Source organism: Erithacus rubecula (genome assembly GCF_903797595.1).
Source record: "Erithacus rubecula genome assembly, chromosome: 24".
Classification (NCBI taxonomy): Eukaryota; Metazoa; Chordata; class Aves; order Passeriformes; family Muscicapidae; genus Erithacus; species Erithacus rubecula.
This window is the reverse complement of record NC_136676.1, coordinates 6,665,747-6,689,523: the sequence shown is the minus strand read 5'-3', so window position 1 is coordinate 6,689,523 and position 23,777 is coordinate 6,665,747. Positions and strand designations below refer to the sequence as shown.

Sequence of the window (23,777 nt, the reverse complement as noted above, 5' to 3'; positions counted from 1 at the left end):
AGCTTAAAGAATATTCTCAGTTCTGGTGTGGGAATAACAAGGAAATAACCTTCCCTGGGCACCTGGCACCTGTGTTTCCTTAGGAGATTTATCTCCTTTGTCAGGCTGCTCTTAAGAAGAGCTTTGCTATAAATACCAAATTTACCAAGCCAGGGCTTCTCCCACATTTGTCCTTTCCCCAGGCCTTGCTCTGAGCTGGTTGCACTCTGTGGCAGATTTGAAGCCCACTGCACTTTTCACACTTAGCTGATCTCTGAATTAGACCTGTTAAATGAATAAACCAGCTAATTACACACAAATCCTATCAAGGGATTTTTCTTCTCTCAAAGAGGCAGCTTCTAATATGTGCAGAATGGTTTAGGAAGCTTTTTAGCAGAGCTGTGTTCAGGGGTGTGAGTAGGGCTGTTCCTCACCTGGTGAAGCCCAAATGCTCAACCCCCTTACCTGGGCCTCTGCTTCTACCTGGTGCTTTGCTTTTAATAAGCATTAGAAAACAAAATGAGCTGGAAAATCAGGTCAGTGGTTACCATAAATCAACCAAAGCCCAAAGGGCAGCAGGGCTGTGATGAAATGAGTGACATGAGCAGGGTTCACCTGGGCTGCTGAGCTTGTGCAGCAGCCACATCACTGTGGGGGAAAGCCAGGCTGGAATCCTGCTCTGTTCTGAGGAAAAGCTCAGTCCAGCTCAGACAAAAGCCCCTTCCACTTGTGCTGGTTAACACTGCAAATGGAGCCGGGCATGGATTCATTATCGTTCACACCTTGTCAGAGCCAGGTGCAGAGAACAGTTACAGGTCAATTACCAGGTGTGTGCCTTAAAATAGCCAGGAGTGGCAGGGCTGGAGCAGCTGCCACTGAACCGTGTCCCCTGCACCGGGAATCAATCCCCCTGTGCTCACCTGTCCCATCAAACCCTCACAGGAAGCTTTCAAGTTAAATCTCCGAGTATTTGGGCCACATCAGCAAGGGGCTTCCAGCTGCAGCAGATTCAGGCTCTCCCTAATGAGGCTGCAGCGTTGAAAGGAGTCACTTGCAAAGGAAGAAAAGAGCCCCGAGTGGGGAAGTGCTGGAACGTGGGGCTGGGGTTTGTAGATAAGGATTTTGAACGTGTTAGAGAAAAGTGAATGATTGGTAACGCTGTGAGTGTTTGGAGTGAGGGGAATAAGTGAATAGGGAACAAGATTTGATTGCTGAAAATCAAGACCTAAAGCTGCAGTGCTGGAGGGGGGGGAGCTGTGTCTGCTCCTTAATCAGGGCTCAGCTCCTGCTGCACAGCTCCTCACCTTTCTGTGCTGTCCCCACGGAGTTGGACTGGAAAGGCTGTGCTTTATAACAGACAGCAAATGTGGCACAGCCAGTGGCTTTATTACTGCAATAATTTGCAGGGATGGCACTCCTTGGAGCAGAGGAGGCATCAGCTTAGCAAACACGAGCTGGGAGGCTGCTCTGAGAATAGCAGGCAGGCTTAAAAGCAGAGCTGTGGTGAGTGATGGGCAGAGGGGAGAGGCGGGTGGTGCTTCTGGGAGCTGTTCAGAGCAGGATTGATAATGGAGTGAGGCAAAGGAGTGCAGTGGGAAAGCTCTCCCATTACCCTGGCTCTCTTGCTGGGTGTGTAGGGGTGGCTTTTGTGCCTTTAGTGCTCTCAGCACTGATTTCCTCACGTTGGTTTCTGGGTCCTGTACAGGCACTGACTGCCCCAGTGAGTTTGCTCTGGACAGGAAGGGATGTTGCCATCCCTCAGTGATCTTGAGAAACCAGATGATTCATCATTTGGCTTTCCTGCCAGACATGAGCCCCTGGTGGGAGTGAGGACATCACTGCTGACCTTCCCTGCCAGCAGCTGAGGCTGGGCTGAGCTCTGCCAGGACACTGAGGGTGGCTGTGCCAGGGGACAGGGCTCAGAGCCAGCCCTGCCTGTCCCCAGCAGCTCTGGGGCTGTGGCCTCACGCTCCCTTTCACAGCAGCAGTGCAGCAGCTGTGCCAGGCACCAGCCCGGGCCCAGCACTCCCTTGGAGAGCTTTTATTGCCCTTCATTTGTGTGGCACGGTGAAATGATTGCCCTGCAGATAGGAGCTGTGGGTGGGTGTGAGAATGCAGGAACTCAGCTCCTCTGAGCACTGGGAACGGGGCCTCTCCCTGCAGCTGCTCCTGGGTCACCAGGCTGGAGCTGGAGCTGGAGCTGGTGCTGGAGCTGGTGCTGGTGCTGGTGCTGGAGCTGGTGCTGGTGCTGGTGCTGGAGCTGGAGCTGGTGCTGGAGCTGGTCCTGGTGCTGGAGCTGGTGCTGGAGCTGGAGCTGGTGCTGGAGCTGGAGCTGGTGCTGGTGCTGGAGCTGGAGCTGGTGCTGGAGCTGGAGCTGGTGCTGGTGCTGGAGCTGGTGCTGGTGCTGGTGCTGGAGCTGGAGCTGGTGCTGGTGCTGGAGCTGGTGCTGGTGCTGGAGCTGGTACTGGTGCTGGAGCTGGTGCTGGAGCTGGTGCTGGTGCTGGTGCTGGAGCTGGAGCTGGTGCTGGTGCTGGAGCTGGTGCTGGTGCTGGAGCTGGAGCTGGAGCTGGTGCTGGTGCTGGAGCTGGTGCTGGTGCTGGTGCTGGTGCTGGTGCTGGTGCTGGAGCTGGTGCTGGAGCTGTCCCTGTCCCATCCTGGGGAGCCAGGTCTGCTCCTTTCTGCAGGGAGAGAGACCCAGAGGGAACCAGGTGCACTTTGTGCTCCATGGATAGACACTCTCAGGGACTGGAAGTGCAGGGTGTGGAGAAGGGGAACAAGGAGAAGAAATAGAGCCAAACCAGCTGCAGACCTCAGTTCTGCTAGGAAAACCTGGAGGTAAATAAAGAAGGAAAAAACCCCCACAGAAAAACAAAGAAGGGAACTGAGGAATGGAGGAGGAAATGGGGTGGAATGAAGAAGTCGGATAATAAAAATGACAGATAATAAAAAATAAACTATGAGGAAGAAAATAATCACAAGGCCCAGATGATTTCCTTGTGCCACACTTGAAGTTAGTGTGTGGTGAAATCTCAGGCCTGAAGCACAAGGCACAGGCACAGCTCTGTCTGGAAACACAATTGAATCGTCCAGGTGCCAGTTACAGGCTTAAGTTACAGCAGAGAGGAGGAATCCGGGCTAATTCTACAAAAGAACCCCTTGGACAAAGGCCAGGCAAGCTGACACCTCGGGGACAGCAATGTCTGCAGGAGCAGCCCCGGTCAGTGTCCCTGTCCCCAGGGGCTGTCACAGCCACGGTGCCACCGAGGGGGGACTGGGGGTGCCTGCGCTGGCACAGGGTGTCGAGTTCCCCTGAAAACAACAGGGAAAGCACCTGGGCTGGAGCAGCCCCAGAGCAGGACAGGCGCTGCCAGGGAGATCCGAAGGGATGTTCCCTGTCCTCAGCCCAGACACGAGAGCGGCTCTGCAAGGCAGGCAGGTCTCACAAACCCTGGAATGCTCCTGCTCAGCTGCTCGGGTGAAGGATGTTAAGGACAAGCTCTGGGGGAGCCGCAGTTTGAGCCCTGCTCAGCCCCCAGACCTCGGCTTTGTGTCATTCCCCTGCTGCTCTCTTGTGTCACCTGTCCCCAGGGACGGGTGACACTTCCCAGGGCGGTGGGGAGGGTTCCTCAGTCGGTTTTGTACGGTGCTTTGAAGATAACAAGCGCTGAGGGGGAAAAGGAGATGGTGCTTGAAATGGAAATGTTCCCGTTGCAGTGGCTGTGTTTTCTCTCCCTTCAGAGAAGTCCATTCAGAGGGGCCATCAAAGGCAGCAGTGTTGCAGCAGCGGGAAAGGGCAGCTACAAGGGGGAGGTGGGAGCCGGGCACCTCCTCCCGGAGGAGCAATTTGCAGTGGGAAGGACGAAAATGCAAATCCGAAATCAATCCATCTCTCCCCTGAACGCTTTGGTCATTTGTAACAGCTCAAAGCGAAGTCACTTAGGACAAGGGAAGCTTGTAAATCCATTTAGTGCTTCCTGCGCTGGAGGAGGAGTGGGGCATTTACAGAAAGTGCCCAGGTGTCCCATGGCACCGGGAGAGCTCAGCAGAATCAGAACAAAGCTTTGAACAACCAGAAAGCGCCAGCCCCGACCTGGCAAACAGCCCCTGCACGTCAGATTCCACTGGTTTCACATCTGCCTCTGTTGTGAGCACTCAGTCGATAATTGATTATGAGCAATCAATTGATATTAACTGTAAGGGAGGTAGAAATGAGCCAGCTCTGTGCCTGTGCTTGTGGCTGACAGTGAATTCCCTTTACCAAAGTCCAGCAGTTTAAAGACACTGAAAATATCCCTCTGAGCTGTGGGATCCCCACTGGATCTGCACGAGGCACCTTGTCCTTGTCCCTGTTGGAAAGGAGATGGAAAAACCTGGAGGTTTTGTGTGTGTGGCCACAGAGCTGGATGTGAACGTGGCCCTGTTTGTGGAGTGACTGTGCACGGACTCAGTGTCCAGTGCCTGCTCAGACACGAGGCTGGGAGGCTTGAAAGTGAAAAGGTACCAAAAAACACAACAAAAAAATCACCCCAAATCCTCTGGTGCTTGGATCCCTTTTCCATCTCCCTGCTTCAAAGGGCTGCTGTCAGTTTGTGATGTCGGTACAATCCAGCAGCTGCTTGGGGTTGAAAGCGAGTTAGTTCTAGTTAATTTGTTTAGCAGGTTTTCTCTGCTATGTAAATCCCAGAAGGGGCTCCTGTGCCTGTCCCTGGGTGCAGAGCTGAGCATCCAGGGGTGATGCAATTAATCCCACTGCTGAGGAAAGACTCATTAGTCATTTGGAGCTTCAGCACCGGTGCCTTTCAAGGTGCACAAATCTCTCGTTAGACACGTTTCATGTTCTGCAGATGCCATTTTGTCCCCTCTCCACATGAACTGGAACATGCCCAAGTTTACAAAAATGAGAGGAGCGATTGTTAGGGCTGAAATTTTTTTGTTCCCTTTCAATGGGATTTTTTCCCTTTGCACGGAGCACATCCTGGGCTTTGATAAATGAGTCTCACCAGACACTGTGGTAAGCCAACCTCTGCTAATATTCATTATGCAGAAGCCACTAGGAAATGGTCTGAGTCAGGGAAATTGAAAACCTTTAAAAGATAAAAAGGTTTTAAATTTTTTTAATTTAACGAGGAAACTAATTTATAATGTTTTACATTTCTGGCATGTTTTACAATATTCAAAATATTAAACCCAGAAATTTTGTGGTTTTATGTGCTGTGTGTTAGAAACCAAGAGCTTTTCCCCCCATATTCCTGAGGCATTTGGGAGGTGTGTAGGGACAGGGACAGGTGTGTAGCTGGGAGCTCCTTCCTCCAGCCTGGGCCAGTGGTGTCAGAGCAGGGGTGGCACAGGGCTCTGCTGAGCCCCTGGCACTGCTGCTCCCTCCAGGGTGTGTGAAAATGCCCAGACTGGTTTCAATCTCATTTCCATTGCTTCTGCTTTCCTTGCAACCCATCCAGCCACTTCTAGACACAGATCTCTGTGTCCAGGAGGAGTCCAGACGTGTGCAGAGCACTGGCCTCCAAGTGGGATGAGCCTTCCAAAAAATCCTCTGCTAATATCTGTGGAAATGAGATTTTAAATTCCTGAGATTTCTACAGTAAACAAAACAAAGCAGAACCCCCCCCAAAGCAAACGGTTTTCAGCTAAAGGGCTGGTATTCAGATATGACAAAGGGAAAGAAAGAATATAATCCTTTTTTGTGAGTGGAGTTAGGTCATCTGTAAAAGCCTCTCAGAATATTATCTCCCGAGCTAATCGCTGTATTGACATTTGCCTGTTTCATTAGAGCTGAGTTTTTACTGCATTGCTGAGGTTACAACCTGACTCATCTGTCATGGTCAAGGACTGGTTTGTAATTTCATGACTGGAGAATTAAAAAAAAAAAAAAACCAAAACGAAAACCCCCTCCATTATTTTAACTAGTTGGGCTGAAATGGTGTTCATAAAATTCTCAGTATTGGTCTGTTTTGACTTCATAGCTTCTAGTTAGATTTTTTTCTCGTAGATTTTTGTTTCAATCTGTTGGCACAGTATCAGTTATTAAAAAAGAGCCAGGTTAAGACAGATTTGTAAAGAGATAATTTTAAAAAGTTAAATACACCACATGCACTGCCATATGGGTATCAGATAAAATAGGTGCAAGGGCTGGCAAAGGCAGAAAGAACCACCCAGTGGAATTTTGCCACTGTTTGGTTTTGTTCCCCTGAAATGAAGGAGATGAAATGGTAACAGGTGAGACAGGGTGTGACTGTCTGTGATAACAACAACAACAACAACACAATAATAGCAATAATTTGAGTTCCTGGTGTTTCCTTGCCTGGGTGGATCTGAGAGGTGCCCAGAAGAGCTGAACTCTGTCACTGAGAGCCCCAAAAAGACAAAGCAGAGCCAAACCCCTGGGATGGGGAGCCAGAACACTCAGCAGAAACTCTGCTGCTCACAAATATCCAGGGTAAGGAGCAGGAATGTGAGGATTAACCCCGTGTGGCACGCTGGAATTTCGGTGTCTCTGTGCATTTGGCCAATTAGGCTTTCTCTGTGTCAGCAGTTCCCTGTCAGTGCTGGGAGACAGAGGCACAAAACATCCAGAGACTGAGACTCTGCCTTGGCAGAGACCTGCCAGGATCCCACAGGGACAGTCTGCATGAACATCAAAAATTTTACACACAGAACATACAACGTGCCCACTCGCCCCACCAGCGACCTCTCTCTGCTTGGGTGTGACCCACCAAAATCTGCAGTGACCACTGCAGGAACAAAGGTCTCTCAGCAGCATTTGGCTGTTCCTTGATCTTCTGGTGTTAACTAAACCCCCTGGCTTTAGCAGGGAGAAGATTATGGGACAGGCTCCATGGCTTTGTTTATTATTGCCCATGGGGAGAGCTGCATCTTTGCCAAAAAAAAAAACAAAAAAAAGAGAACCCAAAAAAAGCAGCAGCTTCAAGTGCTATTCCTGCAGCAATCCCCTGGCTATGAACCAAACTCATAATTGGATCACTTGTTCGTGGCGTGAGGATTGGCTGGGAATAATTTTGGGGGTACACAGATGTTTATTACACAACAGAATCCAGAATCCCAGAGTGGCTGGGGCTGGAAAGGACCTCAGAGCCCACCCAGTGCCACCCCTGCCATGGCAGGGACACCTCCCACTGTCCCAGGCTGCTCCAAGCCCCATGTCCAGCCTGGCCTTGGGCACTGTCCTCTCTCTCTGTCCTTTGTAAAACCTCTCTCTGTTTTTCCTGCAGCTCTTCCAGGTCCTGAGCTCACCCCAGAGCTTCTGTTTTCCAGGGTGAACAACCCCAATTCTCTCAGCCTTTCCTTGTGCCCCATCCCTCTAATCCTCTGCACTAGGATACACACATTATACATTTGGAATTTCCCCATCACAGAGAGGGTGACTGGGGAAAGCAGAAGACAAACCTGCCACCGTGGCAATTCATGGAGATTTTAGTGCAGACATCCAGAGGCCAAGGAACATGAAATTGTAATTAGTGCAGAAAATAGGAGAGATGGAATCGGGCTCTATCAAGGACAGCCTAAGTGTAGCTCTGAGATGGCTGTGTCAGACACTGAACTGATGTGCATTTCCAGACCCTTATCTAAATTAGTTATTAGAACACAATCAGCTCTGTGTCTCAGCCTCTGGTGGTAATGTCCCCGAAGTTATGCTGGGGATAAATTTGTCCTGTGTGTTCAGGGCAGGGAACTGAATTCCTCTGATGTGCAGAGCTCAGATCTCCTTTTGTGTTCCCTTCTCTTCAGTGAGAACAGTTCCCACTTCCCCCTGCTGAAGGCAATAACAGCCTCAAACTTATCTCTGCAGCACCACTGGAATCGACCACAGAGACAGTTTACAGAGACAGCAAACACTTGGGGTTACACCAGTGTAATTGAGGGCAAAATCTGCCCTGACATATCCGAGTGCCTTTTCACAAGGAAGATATAATTCCACATGAAAATGCTCAGATCCCCGGGAAGAATGTGTGACTTTCTTTACAGCCATGTGATTTATTTAGCTGGCCTGTGGAGGAGAGGTGAGGTTAATGTTAAATAACAAGTTTCCTCTATTTTCAGCTCTGGTACCTTCATGTTATCTTGTCTAAATATGTGATAGCTCCCAGATGAAGCAGCTTAAAAAAAATCTCCTAAGTGACCAAGTGTTTTATTAATTGCTACTCAGTAATTTGGAATTCTGCTGTTGTGTCAACTTCCTCACTGCACAGAGCAGCAAGAAGCAGCATCAGCTGTTTATCCAGAAAAGCACTTATGCATAATCTGAACATTCAGTGCAGGGCCAGCAACAGCAGCTTAATGTGACTGAGACAGAGTGTGAACCTTACAGGGCTGATGGACTGGAGCTTCTGACAGAGCCATAAAATTCTGTACCTCGCCTCCCATTGAAGACACTTCAAACACGTTGCTGGTAACTGTTCACTAATTCATGAGAATGAGACAATTTGGGGTAAACACAACATATCCAGGACAGACAGATCTGGCCACAGCAGGGCTGCTCTGCCCTGGCACCAGCCTTGGGCACTGGGGTGACCCTCACTGGGCTGAGAATGTCCCAAACCAGCCTTGGGCACCAGGATCACCCTCATGGGACTGCCCTATCCCTGAGAATGTCCCAAACCAGCCTTGGGCACCGGGATCACCCTCATGGGACTGCCCTATCCCTGAGAATGTCCCAAACCAGCCTTGGGCACCAGGATCACCCTCATGGGACTGCCCTATCCCTGAGAATATCCCAAACCAGCCTTGGGCACCAGGATCACCCTCATGGGACTGCCCTATCCCTGAGAATATCCCAAACCAGCCTTGGGCACCGGGATCACCCTCACTGGGCTGAGAATGTCCCAAACCAGCCTTGGGCACCGGGATCACCCTCATGCAGCCGCCCCAGGCCAGCCTGGGAGAGTGGAAGGTGTGGGACAGGATGGGCTTTAAGGCCTTTCCAAGCCAAACCATTCAGCGTTTCTGTCCATTTCTGCCCTAAGCCGCACCAGGGAAGGCTCATGTCGGACCTCGGGAAGGTTTGTGTCGGCAGGTTGGAGCTGTGGAAATTCGGGAAGGATTTCCTCACGGTAAGGGTGGTCGGACACCGGCGGGGCCGCCCGGGGACAGTCGCAGTCCCCATTTCCTGAGGTGCCCAAGGAGGGATGGACGTGGCACTCAGAGCTCTGGGCTGGGGACAAGCTGGGCATGACTCGTAAATTGGACTCGATAATCCCAGAGGTCTTTTCTGACCTCAGCGGTGTTGTAATTCCACAGTACCGGGGAAGGTTCGGGCGGGAGACAAAGACACCTTAAAACAACCCCCGTGGCGCTCGGCACAGCAATGATGAAAGCGGCCCGCAGAACCAGGGGAAGAAATGGAGGAAGGCAGAAAAGCAAAGGAAGAAAGAGATGGGGCAGAGGGAAGCGCGGCGGCGCCGACCGGCCCCTCCCTCACGGCCGCCTTTGTGCCCGGCGCCGCCCCCGCCTCCCCTCGGTTTAAATCCCCTCCATCCCGCGCTGCCATTGGCCAGCGCCGCCCGCCGGGTCACGCGGCGCGGGGCGGCAGCCAATGGCGCGCGGCGATACTGGCGGGGCGCGCGGCCGGCGGCGTTGCTGGGTGCCCGCGGTGCGTGCGTGCGCGAGGGCAGGGGCGGGCGGGGGCAGCGCGGGACCGGCCGCTGCTCCTCCTCCTCCTCCTCCTCCTCCTCCTCCTCCTCCTCCTCCTCCTCCTCCTCCATCCCCTCCTTGTTCCCGGGGAAGATGCCCCTGGGCTGCCGCTGCTGAGCACCGCGCGGGCTCCCCGCCGCTCGCTCCCCCCCGCGCCGCCGCCGCCGCCGCCGCTTTGTCCCGGCAGCGCCCCGGAGCCGCCGCGGATGGTGTAGAGCCCGCCGAGGTGGGTGGGCCGCGGTGGCGGGGAGAGGCCGCGGCCGCCCCGGGGAGCGCGGGGAGGGAGGGTCTCCCGCGGGGGCACCGGGCGCCTCGGCGGAGTTGTGCCTGCCGGGGCTGGGCTCGGGGTGTGCGTGTTTGGGGGTGATTTGTTTGTTTTAGCCGCGTTGCTTTATTTATTTCTTTATTTTACCGCTCGTCTGTCGTGTCTGCCTGATGCTCCATAGGAATAATGTGCTTAGGAAAAAGGCTTAACTTGTTAACCATCCAAATAAAGGGGGTGTACGACTTATATATGATTTAAATGCACGCACACGGGAGAACGACTTAGCCGTTTAAAAGGCACACTTGCTTTCATGTGTGTAGGTATGGAATCCTGAAATGAAGATTTTATGCAAATTGATTTAATCATAACATTTTCAGTAGCATAGAAAGGGGTGGGGTTTTCCCTTCTTTCTTTTTTTCTTTTTTTTTTTTTTTTTCTTTCGTTTGTTTTGTTTTGTTCCCATTTCTCTTTCTAAAGCGTGAAAAGAAGATGCCCAGAATCAGGAAAGTAGTAGGAGGTAGACAACATTAGAGGCTTCATTGCTGAAACTGGCTGCTCGAGAAATTGCTGGGAAGAAAACAATATGATTCATTGTTGAGGTGTCTCTGCCCTTAGATTTATTTTTACAGGCTGCTTGCAGTTATTTTGGTTTGCTGAGTTCTTCTGTTGAGTTTTTCCTCGAAGCAGCAGCGTTCTTGGAGATGAGGAGCTCAGAAGGTTTTTATGCAGTCAGCAGGCTGCTGTCTGATAGCTGTTTACTCCTGGCTTACATTGGCCAATTATTGAAATCAAAGGTGTTATTTTGTTTGTGCCCCAGTGCAGCTGAATGGAGGAGCCTCATGAACTACTTCATCCTGTTAGAATTCAGTGAAAATGCTTTCTCAGAACAGATCTGAAGTGACAATTCAGGTGGTGTGCCTGTTCTAAAATGTGGGGTTTAACCAGATAAAAATGAACACTGTGTCAAAAGAAGTAGTTCTTGGTTGTGAAAGGCACACGTCAAATTTTTGAATAATGTGCAATGTGCAAGGTTTTGTTGTTGTTCTGGTATTGCTAGGCAAACATTTTGGTTTTTTTTTTTTGTTTTTTTTTTTCCCCATTAATACCCAGCTCCTTTAGAATTGAGAAATCCATGGTGGTTAGGAGGCGTGGAAACGTTTCTACGATAATAAAAGCACTTCTGCTAAAGACGTCTCCTCCTGGTTTTGCTGCCACTTTGCCCCAGGGATGTTGGAGGGGGTCGGTGGCCGTGCCTGCCGGGGCCCAGCAGCGATTTTGGGTGTTTGTGGCCGCGCTCGGAGGCAGGAGCAGGAGGTGGCTGCACACAATGCCCGGGCTGCGAGCTCATTGTTCTTGCGCGCTCGCCGCCTCGGGACTCCGCTCCCTCGCTCGGCGCCTTTTTCGGCGATAAAACCCCAGCGGCGGCTGCTGCCCCTTCCCGCCGGCCCGGCACGGCCTTGGGGTGCCCGGGGGAGCAGGAGCGCGGAGCGGGAGCAGCTGAAGGGCGCCCGAGCACCGCGGGTGCGCTGTGCCCGTGGAGCGAGCGGAGCGGGGCACGCGAGGTGAGCTGGGCTGGAGCGCTGCGCTGAGCCCCGCACCTCCACTGCCTTGATCCCCGCAACTCCACTGCCCTGAGCCCCGCAACTCCACTGCCCTGAGCCCCGCACCTCGGCTGTGCTGAGCCCCGCACCTCCACTGTCCCGAGCCCCGCAATTCCACTGCCCAGATCCCCGCACCTCCACTGCCCCGAGCCCCGCACCTCGGCTGTGCTGAGCCCCGCAATTCCACTGCCCCGAGCCCCGCACCTCCACTGCCTTGATCCCCGCACCTCCACTGCCCCGAGCCCCGCACCTCGGCTGTGCTGAGCCCCGCATCTCCGGTGCCCCGAGCCCCGCATCTCCGGTGCCCCGAGCCCCGCACCTCGGCTGCGCTGAGCCCCGCAACTCCACTGCCCTGAGCCCCGCAACTCCACTGCCCTGAGCCCCGCACCTCCACTGCCCCGAGCCCCGCACCTCGGCTGTGCTGAGCCCCGCACCTCCGGAGCCCCGAGCCCCGCAACTCCACTGCCCTGAGTCCCGCACCTCCGGTGCCCTGATCCCCGCACGGCCCCCAGCACGGAAACTGCTGTCAGGGCACCCCGTGTCACATGAAAGCCTCGGGATGACAAAAGCAAGAGGAAGTGCAGAGGTTGACTTCAGTGTATACACGGTTTCCCTTCCTGGTGGTTGTTTCAGGCTTTTGTTTTTCCAGCAGCATCTGTGAAAAGGCCCAGGCCGGCTGTAGAATTGTAGGATGTCTGGAGCTGGAGGGGACCCAGAGCATCACTGAGTGCAGCCCCTTCCTCCTCGCTGGTGCTCAGGGTGTAAAAGAGCAGTTGCTGCTCAAGGGTTGAGATTTTGGCTTGTTAGGCTGCTGAGGTGAGGTAAAATCTCACTTGGCTGGCTGGGGATGCTGAGGTGTGCAGAAGGGAGTGAAAAATCATGTGGTTGTTGAGCTGAAGTTGCCAGTGTGCTGGATCCTTTGGAAAACAGGAAACACTGACTGTCATCGTTTAATCATGAGGTCTCTGAGTTTTGGTTTTGACTCTTTAGCTGACTTCAGTGTGTAATTGGGGTAGATGACTTCATTTTCCTTACCTGAATAAAATGTGGTGGTTGCCTCTGGGTTGAGGACACTTTTTGGGTATTTTTCTCCCAGTGCCAGCTTTGGTGTGGCCGGAGACTGAGGCTGTTGTCTGCATGAATGCTGTGTGTGAGTTCAGAGAGGTGCAGTGAAACACTTGTGCTGCCTCTCTGTGGCTCTGGGATTCCTGTGCCATGTGAATTTGTGCTGTGCAGGGACTGGGATGGGTAACTCTGCCCCTGTGCCAAGCTAGGAGCATTTCCTGGGCAGGAGAGACAGACCTGCCCTCAGCAGTCATTCCTGCTTAGCAAGCAGTGATTTCTCTGCATCAGGGATTTGTTTTACCTTGGTGGGGATTGTGGCTGCAGATTCAGGGCTGCCACAGCAAAGGGTGAGTAAGTGACAACATTCATGGGTTTGGAGAGATGTGGTGTGTGTGATTTTTGAAGCTGTGAACTTATGAAGCTGTGCCAGGGGAGGGTTGGGTTGGATTTTAGGGAAAGTTCCTCCCCCAGAGGGTGCTGGGCACAGTCCTGAGGCTGTCAGAGCTCCAGGAGCATTTGGACACTGCCAGGCGTGCCCAGGCTGGGATTTTGGGGTGTCTGGGCAGGGCTGAGAGCTGGACTCTCATCCTCATGGGTCCCTTCCAGCTGAGGAGATGCTGTGATCCTGTAATTGTTAACACTGGTTGCAGTTGAGGTGAGAAAAAGGGCATTTTGATGGTGTGGTTTAAGAACTGACTTTTTAAAATAACACCCAATCTGTAAATTTATTCTCACAGCTCCAAAATACATCTTTCTGTTGAAGCCACGCCGAGTGGTTGTTTCACCCATAAAGAACTTATTTCACTTTTGGGAGAGGGAGGGGAGCCAGGTGTGCAGAAGCACACAGATTCAGCTGGGGGTGTTGGTGGAGGGGGAATGGCCCTGCAGAAGGTGCCTTGTCCTGGCAGGGCTGTGAGGACCCTCAGTGCCAGGTTACACTCTGCCCCTGCTGTGTGAACAGTGCCCGAATTGTGCTTCATTTCTAGCTGGAAAAATAATGACAATTGGAAAACAATTAGTTATTATGTGATCCTGAAACGAGGGAGCAAGGGCATAAATTAAAAAGGGGTGGATGGGGTTGGAGTTAACCACTAAAAAACCCAAACAAACTCAAAACAACCAACTCTAAGTTTATTAGAAACTGGTATTTGGGGTTCTTTTAAGTGGCGTCCTGGCTGGACTATTTTTAATGTTCAGCTATTTTTCACTCTGGTTTTGCTATATATTGCAGTTGTCTCAGTTGCATGAAGTCTAAACAAATCGTCCTGCTTGACTTAAAGGGATGCATACTCTCTGATTTTAGCTCAGAGCTTAAATTTAAATCAATAGGCTTAAAATACAGCATATTTTTCAGTGAAACCTGTCTTTGAACCATAACAGAACAAACCCCTTATTGACTGGAAACCTGTTTATTTAATGTGCTTTTTTTTTTTTTTTTAAGCTGCCTGCAGTGAAGTTTGCAGGTTGGTGTTTGTTGGAGCAGGGAGGTGGCACAGGGAGCTGAGCATCACCAGCTGCACTTTGGGAATGGCTTTTCCAGCAAGCTGGGAAGAGGATCCGTGCCCTCCTTGGAGTGGTGGAGGTGCTGGGGGCAGGATCCACAAGGCAGCTTTGTGCTCTGGCTGTGGGTTTGCCAGCAGCGTTTTACACAGCCTTTGCTAATGTTGGTGGCTGTGCCCAACTGCTCCTTTCAGAGAGGCTGATGGGGGAACAAAGGAGCAAACAAGATCTGAATGCTGCACTGGCTCCTTCTGCCTTGGCAGCCCACAGGGGCAAGGGCTGCCTGGAAGGGACTGAAAAGCACAAACAGATCGAAATATTAGCCTGGCTGTGCCTGCCTCAATGGCTGTTGTGTGCTTCGGCTTGGGGTTTGTTTTTTAATGCAAATGTTTGTTAGTTCACTGAGCACCCAGAATTGTAGCTGACCTAGAGAAAAGTGAAACTAGGAGGATACAAACATCACTTTTCCCTCTGTGCCCAGCGGGGGTAATGATCACCCTTTTTTTTTTTTTTTTCTTTTTTTTTCCCCTCTGGAATTCTTAGAAACGTGTGTTTGGAATGCACTGTGTTGGAGCTGCTGGTGTTTGTCTGGATTCCAGACAGAAAGGGTTCTATTTGCATTTGGCATCTTAATTATGTTAGAAGTGCAATTCTGAAAATGTGGATCAATTTAGGTATTGCATAAATGTGATAGATTAAAAAGTAAGTTTTGATGATTGAGTCTCTGAAAAATGGGCTGTTCTCTGACCATGTAGGTTGTCTTTTGTTCTTCTTACAGAACACAAATGAGAGGCCAGTTCACGTTATAAGATTCAGGATAAGTGGAAGGAAATGAGTGCTCGTTAATTTTGAGGTTTTAGTTAATCTATGTATTTCATCTACTTGTCTGTAATAAAAAAAAAAGTTACCGTGGTATTATTAATCCCTGGTACTGAGAGTCAATTCTGGCCTGTTTCAAATATGTAACAGGATTTCTCTTTTATGATGATGGGTGTTCCGTGATCTTTTCTAGTACAGGCACTGAGGGCTGCAGTGTAAATTTATTTTCCTGATCAGCAGAACTGATGAAGGTTCTGTTTTAGAGTTTCTGCTGAGGAGACAGAAGCTTGTAAATCCTGAAGTTTGCTCCCTCCATCCCTGTTGCCAGTGAAATCCTCTTTTTTCCACTGTCCTTCCTAACAGTTGAGTGGGCAGTAACATGGCTGTGCCTATGGGCTCCTGGCTGCCAAGCAAAACCCCAAATGCTGCTTTCTGTCTGGCCATGCCTTACTGGGGATGTAATTAATTAGGGAGTTTTTTCCTATCCATCTGCTGGCTTGCACAAAACTTTCAGGAATGTTGGTTATTGCTGAGATGACTGTCGTGGCAGGCTGGTTGGAAATTCATTATGCACTTCAAGTTCCTGGCAGGAAATAAGAGAAGGAGGGAATTGGGGAGGGGGGAAGGGGGAACTGAGGTGAATTAGGGAAGTTTGTTTTCTCTGAGGAAAGGGGATAAAGAAAGAGAAAGGAAGTTGTGTCATCCAGTGCTAATAAATATTTCTGTCTGGGTGATGAGCAGCGTCTCCTTTATGTTAGTCCTTTTCATGTGGCCAGTTGGTTTGGGGTGGAAGCAGACAAGTTATTGGGCACTGGGCCCATCTTCCTGCAGATTCTCCTGTTTTTTGGAGCTCTTTGGAAGCATTGTCAGTGTCAGCTGGTCTGGGAGCAGGCATCTCCTCCAACTGTTGGTAAAATGCATAGGGAAAACATTCTTGTTGTGTACTAAAAAATGAATAAAACCAGTAAGGAGCAGAATTTCTCACCAGTGAGAAGTCACTGTTAGAACTTTCAGAAGCCCAGCTTTTCTTTGGTCTGATATGAATGTGTGTGTGTTTATACATTTCCCCACAAATGTCAGTGGTAGACATGCAGCAGGTGTTCCCTGCCATGGGAGGTGCCACTTTTCCTTCCCTGAAGGACTGGTGACTTGCAGCAGCCTTTTTGTGTCTGTGCTTTAGGAAAAGGCTCTGGACACTTCCCTCTCAGTCTCTGACTCCTGGGAGCTCAGCACATCTCAGTACTGCCTGTTCCATGTACTGCACAAACTGGCACATGGTCTCCTCTCAGCTAATATCTTTAAAATCTTAACAACAACTAAGCCAGAGAGGCTTTTTCTCTGTTGCTGCTGAGATCACACTGGTCTGGACAGAGCTGGTGGGACCATGATTTAAACTTGAGCACCTACAGTAATTATGTGGTTGCATTGCAATGTAAAGCAGGATGATCTAGACTTGAGTGTTTTGGTCTGGTGAAATAGAGAATTAATCCAGAATATGATGGTTTCTGTCAAAACTTACCATTTTGGCAACCAGTTTATTCCCTGGTTTAAAGAAAATGGCAAATTCAGTTAGTAATTAACTATGCATTATAGGGTGTTAGGGGATCAGCAGCTTTGTGCTAAATATCAAAGCTATTAAATATATGTGTTTAAGGATTAGGAATCTTCTTAAACAAGTGCATATATGGGAGAAGTCTGCTGGTGCCAGCATCCACAAGGGACTGGAATTGGTTTACATGAGAAGTGTCATGAGTGTGGAAGAAGAAAGTGCTGTAGATCATGGAATTCCAGTGCTTTAAGGGTTGTATTCCCTGAGACAAACCCAGTAAAAACAGTGCTGTTACACAGTCAGGACCTTCAGATGGGCTTTGAATGAAGAAAGAACAGAGGTTCATCAGAGCACCTCCTGCTCTAGATGGATGAAACAATTTCCCTGTGGCTGTGTGTCCTTTGGTACCTGGTGCTGCCTGCCAGGGGGTGCAGCCTGGCTAAGAAGGAATGCAGTGTCTCCCTTAAAGATCTTCTAATGAGGTCAGTGCAGGAGACTTAAACACTTAATCCTCATTTCTACAAACTGGGAGTGAGATGCAGGAAATCTAATTTATGTCTCTAAGGTCATTCATTTTCATGAAACTTAATAGACCTGGCTCTGACTGCTCCTTAAACCACTGAATTATGTTACTTGCCTTCCAACATGAACCCTTCAGATGAGAGCCTTGACTCAATGATTCAACAAACCTATTTACCTGTACACTCAGAGATCCCTGTGAGCCAAATGCCCAGCTGGGAACTCCCCAGGAAATAACTGGCTTGCCCCCTTGATTTGCCTCTGCTGTCTGTGGCTGAGCAGGGAAACCTTGCTCTTGGAAAAAAAAAAACAAACTGAGGCAGAATCCAGGTTCTCTTCTGCTCAGCTGGAACAATCCTGGCTGATGTTTGAATGCTTCACCAGAGTTCTGAGCTGTTGGAGGGCAGTGGGTGAAAGAGCAGTGGTGCACAGAGTTTGGTAATCTGAAGGTTGTTTTTTAATTGTACTCATTCACAGGGAGATTCTGGATTTATCAGTGACACGTTCCTGTATCTCACACATCCTTTAGCAGGTCACTAAAAATGTATGTGACTGATAACATGTTTATTTTGTGCCTCTGCTCGGGTATTTTTCATAATTCTGCCCATGTAGACTTTGAGATTCTGTTCTGCTTTTTGGTGATTCATGTGAGTGTTGGAGGATGTTTCTTTTTCCCCTGTCTCAGTGCCTGTCACAGCTCACCTTGCAGGGCTGGCTTTGTTAAACAGCCTGTAAACAGCGTATCTGCTCATTCTTCTGGCTGGAAAAAGCCATTTGATTCTTATTTCCTGCTTGTCTTCATGCTGAATAGCCTCAGTCCTTCATTGTTGGGATTTATTGTGTAACTGCTTCTCTTTGGAGTGTGAGCAGAGCAAGTGCTGCTGCTGCTCTCTGGGTCTGTCCCTGCTCTCTGCAGCCCTGCCTCAATTAACGTGCTCTTCCCTGCGCTAATTAGTCATCAGATAACTTCTTGCACAGCTTTTGTCCCAAAGTACGAGTTAGCAAGATGTGGAATGTAATTACTTCTGTGTATGTTTAGTCAAGTCTTGAGAGTCCCCAGAAGTTTCTCTGTGTTCTGTTCTGAGGAACATCTTGGATGTTCCTGGGGAGAGGTGGAGGCTGGGGGGATTCTCAGGGAACTCTCTGAAACAGAACATTTCCTGTATTAGATCCCAAGGATGTTATATTTAGGTAATATCTTCAATTCCTGGAGATGATAAAGGGTCAGGGCACAAGCAGACAAGAGAGCCCGGGAAGATTCCAGCTTGTTAATTCCTGACCAGAATTCAGGTGTTGGCATCACAGTATTTGGATTGTGCTCCAACAACTTAAAAAAGTGGCAAAACTCATTGTGTGACCTTGAGCCAAGTCACTCACTGCAGTTGTGTTCTCCTGCTTACAAAAGAGGTGTGAGGGTGCTTTGTTAGCCTTTTATAGCTGCTAGGCAATAAGAAAGTGCTGATTTGCTGTGTCTGTTTGCTCTGCTAATCTAAAAATGTGTTTAACTTAGTTAAACGCGATGTTTCCTTTTCTCACTGATTGTGAAACGAGTAGTTAATGTGTTATAAATATATATATATATATATATATATATATATATATATAATGGTGTATTTGCATCAAAACATCACTGAGCTCTGTTCTTCTCACAGATCACTATGTTCTCACTGCACCTTTGAGTTTAAGACATTTGCTCTTCTTTTACTTAAAAACCTAATTCTGATAGCAGCTGTATGTTCTATCTTGGCATTTGTTATTTTGTGTCCTGATGTGTCTGTTTGGTATTACTTGTCCATAGCAAAGTAGTTTCAGATCTTGCCATAGCAGCAGCTGTTGAGAATATCTAATTCCTTAGTATTGAATGGAAATTATTTGTATTGTTTTTTAAATGCCTCTTCTGTTAGATGCCAAAGTTGAGCTATATTAATTTTTTTTTCCTTACAAGTTTTAGAATAAATTTCTGGGTTTTTGTTTTCCATGGTTTTTATGCTGTAATTCTTATCCTGGATCGAGTTTGCCTTTAAAATAAGCTTTGTAGGAATAATCTTGCCCTTGGTTTATATATTTGTGCTTTCAGTGGAGCAGAGGATGAGGCAGGAGAGCTCTGAGCATCCCTGGTGCTGAGTCCTGCCCTTGGGGTCCCTCCTGTTCCTGCTGGGCTCTTGGCTCCTGCAGAGAGCATTTCCCAATCAGTACTGCAAAGTCTCTCTGAGGAACCTTCTCTGTGTCTCCTGAAACTGCTTGGAGCTGGGATTTCACTTTCAGGTGCACAAAGGTGAATTGTGAATGTTGAATTCCAGGATGGAAAGAGGTGGAGTCACCTGATGGGAAGCTGAGGAGAGCCAGGGGGATATTTCCTATGTACATGTTTGGTTTTCATAAAAATATGTTTTGTAGAATCCAGTTCAGTAGGAACATAATTTGCACCTCATTTAAATAAGGTTCTTTAAATCAGTCTGTGGTCCAGTGGGTGTATGAAGAATCAAATCTGTGTTCTCTCCTCCCTGGAGAGAGGAAGGGCGGGCTCCAGGGAGGAAAATTAGGCAGAAGAGATTAATACTTGCAGTGCAGGAAACACTGATCCCTCTGTGATCTAAAGTTTCTGTTTGAAGTCCAACCAGGTCTATTCTCTGTGTGCCTGGATGTGTTTTTGAGCTGCTCTGGCCTTTCTGTCTGGGCTCTGATTAGAGAAGAACTGGTGGCTGCAGTCAGCTGGTGTCACAAGTAAAACCAAAATATTCCTTCAACTCAAACAATTATCAGGGAGCATGGCTGGGACAGGAGGTTTTCCTTCTCCTGTGAGTGTCCTCAGGCCTGTGCATGAGTTTGCCTCATTTCCTGAATGTGACTTATTTTTTTCCTCTCTAACTGGATTTTTATTTTTGAGGTCCACTGCATTCATTTTCCACATTATATTAATACAGAAAGACACCAGACTTAAAAGGTACCTTAAAATACCTCTTGGCAGCAGCAAAGCCCTGTCCTCAGTGCTCAGGAAAATACTTTACATTTTGAAAGGAGTGGATTTTTGTGTGGGTAGCATCCCTTAAGCATCCCTGGGAGATTGCTGCCTGCTTAGTTCCTTGATGTTCACAGTTCTCAGGTCATCAGTTCCTACTTGCAGAAATAGGACTTCAGGGGCCAGTCATCCATAGCACAGTTTGACTTCTGCAGCTGTGGAAAAATGTCTGGTGTTTCAGAAGGCTGCAGATGTTAAGTGTTTGTCAGGAGGAGCTCCCGAGCGTGGCACGTGCCTGATGTGCTTGCTCTGGTGACTTGATTAGCTCTGAATTTGGACTGCAGATAAATTGGCTGTCAGGGAGGGCTGTGAGTGTTGTCTCTATAGCACAGTGCAATTTTTAGGTTGGTTTTTTTTTTTTTTTTATTCTTTAAGGCACTGGTATCAAAACAAACCTTGAGTGCTCTGGGGACTGAGCACTGCCTGAATTGGAAGCTTTCACATTAGTGAGAAAGTGCTTGGAGATGAAGGGTGCACTGGGAGCCTGACTTTTGGGGTAGCCCTGGGTAGTGAAATGCATCAAATCATTTAAGAGGAGAGAGCTGCTAAATGCTGTTAGAGTGCAGCATCTGAAGGGGTTGCTCTCCACATATGAAAGTCCTTGCTCTGAGCCCAGCACCCTCCCAGAGCCCTGCAGGAGCTGGAAATCCAGGGGAGTTGCATTTGTCTGCTGCCATTAGTGGAGTGTTCCTGAAAGGACAAAGCCTTTGTATAACCTGCCTTTTTTGATGATCCCGAGCTTGAGGAAACCCACATTTCTCTGTAGTGGTAACTCATTCAGCTGTGTCTAAAATTTGATTCTCTCTTGTAGGAGACAAAAATATTTGCTATGCCTTTAGTTCTCAGTGAAGTGTCAGAGCTGAAACACGTTTAAAGGAATCTGTGTTAGATCACAAGGTTTAATTTTGCTTGCTTGTGCACTTTTTTCCTCCATCATGGGATTTCTTGCTATTTTCCTGGTGTGAAAAAGAGCCCTCACAGTGCCTTTCACCATAGCACTCCCAGTCTCATCCAAAAGGAAAATGGAAAAAAACACTGAAAACTTACAGGTTTGGGGAATGTGCTCCTCAAAAAGAATGTCACAGCTCACCTACACATCACTTCATTCTGTGTGTGCCAGGAGAGTTCATCAGAGATGTATTTGCTCATCTGTGTTAAAGAGAATTCCTTCTGTGCCTGAGTAACTGTAAAGCTCAGACTTTCCCAGCTGGTGACAAAGTGATTCAGGTTTGGGCCACAGTTTGGTGCCACTTCTGAGTTTGTGCCAGTTTGGCTGTTGGCACCAGAGGGAAATTTGGGGTTTCATTATTGCCAGAGCAGGAGGAGTTGGACACACCCGTGGCCACTGAGTGTCCCTGCAGTGGGACAAAAACCTTTCTGGACTCTCAGGCACTTTGAAATATTTCTGCCTGGGTTTAGGAGAAGGGGAAAGAGCTGTGCAGATGATTATTAGGGGAGTTGGGAGTGCAAACTGTATTTATTGGAAAGAAGCCAGCTCTTAAACAGAACTGTAAAGACCCGTGCTCTGATCAGCTTTTGAACGTGGAAAAAGCTCCCCGGTCTGAATTACAGGGCTCTGGTTAAATGATTACATGAGGTATGTTTAAAAATAGCAAATGTCTTTTATGTCCAGTCAAATAAGGTTCTTGGCAGTCAAATGAAATCTATGTTGACTTCTATCTGACAGCCAAGTGGCTCAAATTCTATGTTTCCTAAAGGAAAATGGCTTTTTTATTTTTAGTTTCTGATTAATTCCATTGTCGCCTGTAACAATAAATAATCTTGTACTGGATTTTCTTCATAAAAGTAGGATCCATAACTGTGCAAGCAAGCTTTAGTTCAGCTGTTTAAAACAGGGGGGGGTTTAAATGCTGTGCTAAGGCAAGTTAGAATTTGTGAGGGCTCTTTTTTCAGTGGGAAATGGTCTGTTGAATGCTTCTCTAGCATGTTCCTGTGCACTTCAGTTTGCCAGATTAATGGAGCTATTAATAATAGCCACTCCTGCTCCTTCAGCCTGAAAGAGTTGGTAAGCATGGAGCTATATGTAGTTTGTATTTTTAATTAAACTTGTACTGGGATTATCTTGTATTACCAGCTACCTTCTAGAAGATTATGTTCATAAAAGGTTCATGAGTTGTTAAGTGGAAGAGATTAAAGTGATTGTTGGCGTGTTAGTAGAATTATTTGTTGCCTACGCAGCATTTGTTCATAGCTTTAATTTGCCAGTAATGGCAGACAAGTAAAATGCAAGCATCTGACTTTTAAAATCTACACTAGCTGACAAAACCAGGCCATATTTCAGAGTGATTGTCTTTTTTATTATTATTCTTTTAATGCGATGTTTGGTTGTTTAGAAATATCGAGTGAAAGAATATTGTTTTCAGTGTTTTCAACACTCTCGCGTTCTGGTGATGCTCTTAATGGTGTGACCAGAAATGTATTTTATTAAAGAATGGAAAACCACTTAGAGCGTGGAGGGGATAAAGGAGCACAAAGAACTGATGAGCAGATGCTGGAGGAGATGGTTTCTATTATAGTGGACTTGTAAATCCTCGCTGTGCTGGTCATTTAATCAATACAGGAGAGGTGTTGGAGGGATCCTGTGCTTAGGGAGATAATGTCTTTAAAAGCGGCGCTTAGGATGATTTTATGCACCCAAATCTGTTGAGAAGGAGCTGTGAAATAGGCGGGCAGCGATGGAGAATGCGGTGGGTGTCTGTGCTGTGGTCTGAAGCCATCAGCGAGCCGTGAGTGCCGCTCCCTGCGGGCAGGTGAGCGGGGCCCGTGGGAGCACCCCGGGGATGCTCCAGCGGCAATCAGCAGCTGCTGGCCTTTAATAATGGATGGCAGCAGCTCCCGGCACTGCCGGCAACAGGGCAAACGTGCATTGTGTCATCCTGCACGGCCGCGCTCTGGAAACCTGAGTTAGTACTTGGAGAGAAGGTCTGTGCCCTGAATTCTGTGTGTAATGTGTTCGTGGTGGAGTAAACCCAGCTTCCAGTGCCTTCAGTGCTGCTGCATGTTCTGCTCTGGATGTGGTGTAAAAAAAAAAAAAAATATATATATATATATATATTTTTTTTTTTCCCCTTTCCTTTTTCCCAAGAAGTTGCCCTGCAGTTGTTTGAGCCTGTGTGCTGGTGGCAGGCTGTGCCAGGGCTGCAGTTCCAGCCCCACAGCACCCTGGCTGTGCCACAGGCTGCTCCCCAGCTCTCCAGGCTGGAGATGCTCCACACCATTGAGGATTCTCATGTTAATTGCTCTTCGGTTGTATTCTGGTAGCAATGTGTCCAGTTTCTGTTCCTGCAGCTCTGCCTGTGCCCAGGGTGAGGCTGGCACTGCCACCTGTGCCTGCCTGGTGTCAGGGGCTGGTCAGGTGTGGGGTCACCTGGGGAGCTCACACAGCACTGACCTGCCCAGGCTGCTCTGTGGGACAACACAACTCCTGTCTGCAGCAGCCTGCAAACCCAGATTTTCGTGGGCAGGCTCATGAGAAGTGCATCGCTGTGTTTTGAAACATAACTCTTGGTTTCTGAGAGCTCCTGCAGCCAGGCACGTTCAGGGTAGTATCCAGCACACGGGCCAGTCACCACATGGTGGCAATTTCTCAGGAAAGGAATCTGTGTGCACAGAAAACTTCCCTTGCTCAAACATGAAAAATGCAAGTGTGCTTTAAGTTAGGATGTGAACTGCACTGGTGGCTCTGTTTTGCAGATGTGGTGAGTTTGAGAAGGTCTGCAGATCACAGGAGACTATCAAGAAATTAACATTAGCTCTGTCCTTGAATTTAGTATTTCA

General features: G+C 48.7%; 1 protein-coding gene across 1 annotated transcript in view; it reads left to right on the top strand.

Moving 5' to 3' along the window:
• Positions 1–9,715: 9,715 nt before the first annotated feature.
• RERE (arginine-glutamic acid dipeptide repeats) overlaps positions 9,716–23,777 on the top strand; it is a 174,409-nt gene continuing 160,347 nt past the window's right edge. The window contains 1 exon segment of the mRNA XM_079326262.1: positions 9,716–9,868. The gene's annotated coding sequence lies outside the window, so the exon portion shown is untranslated.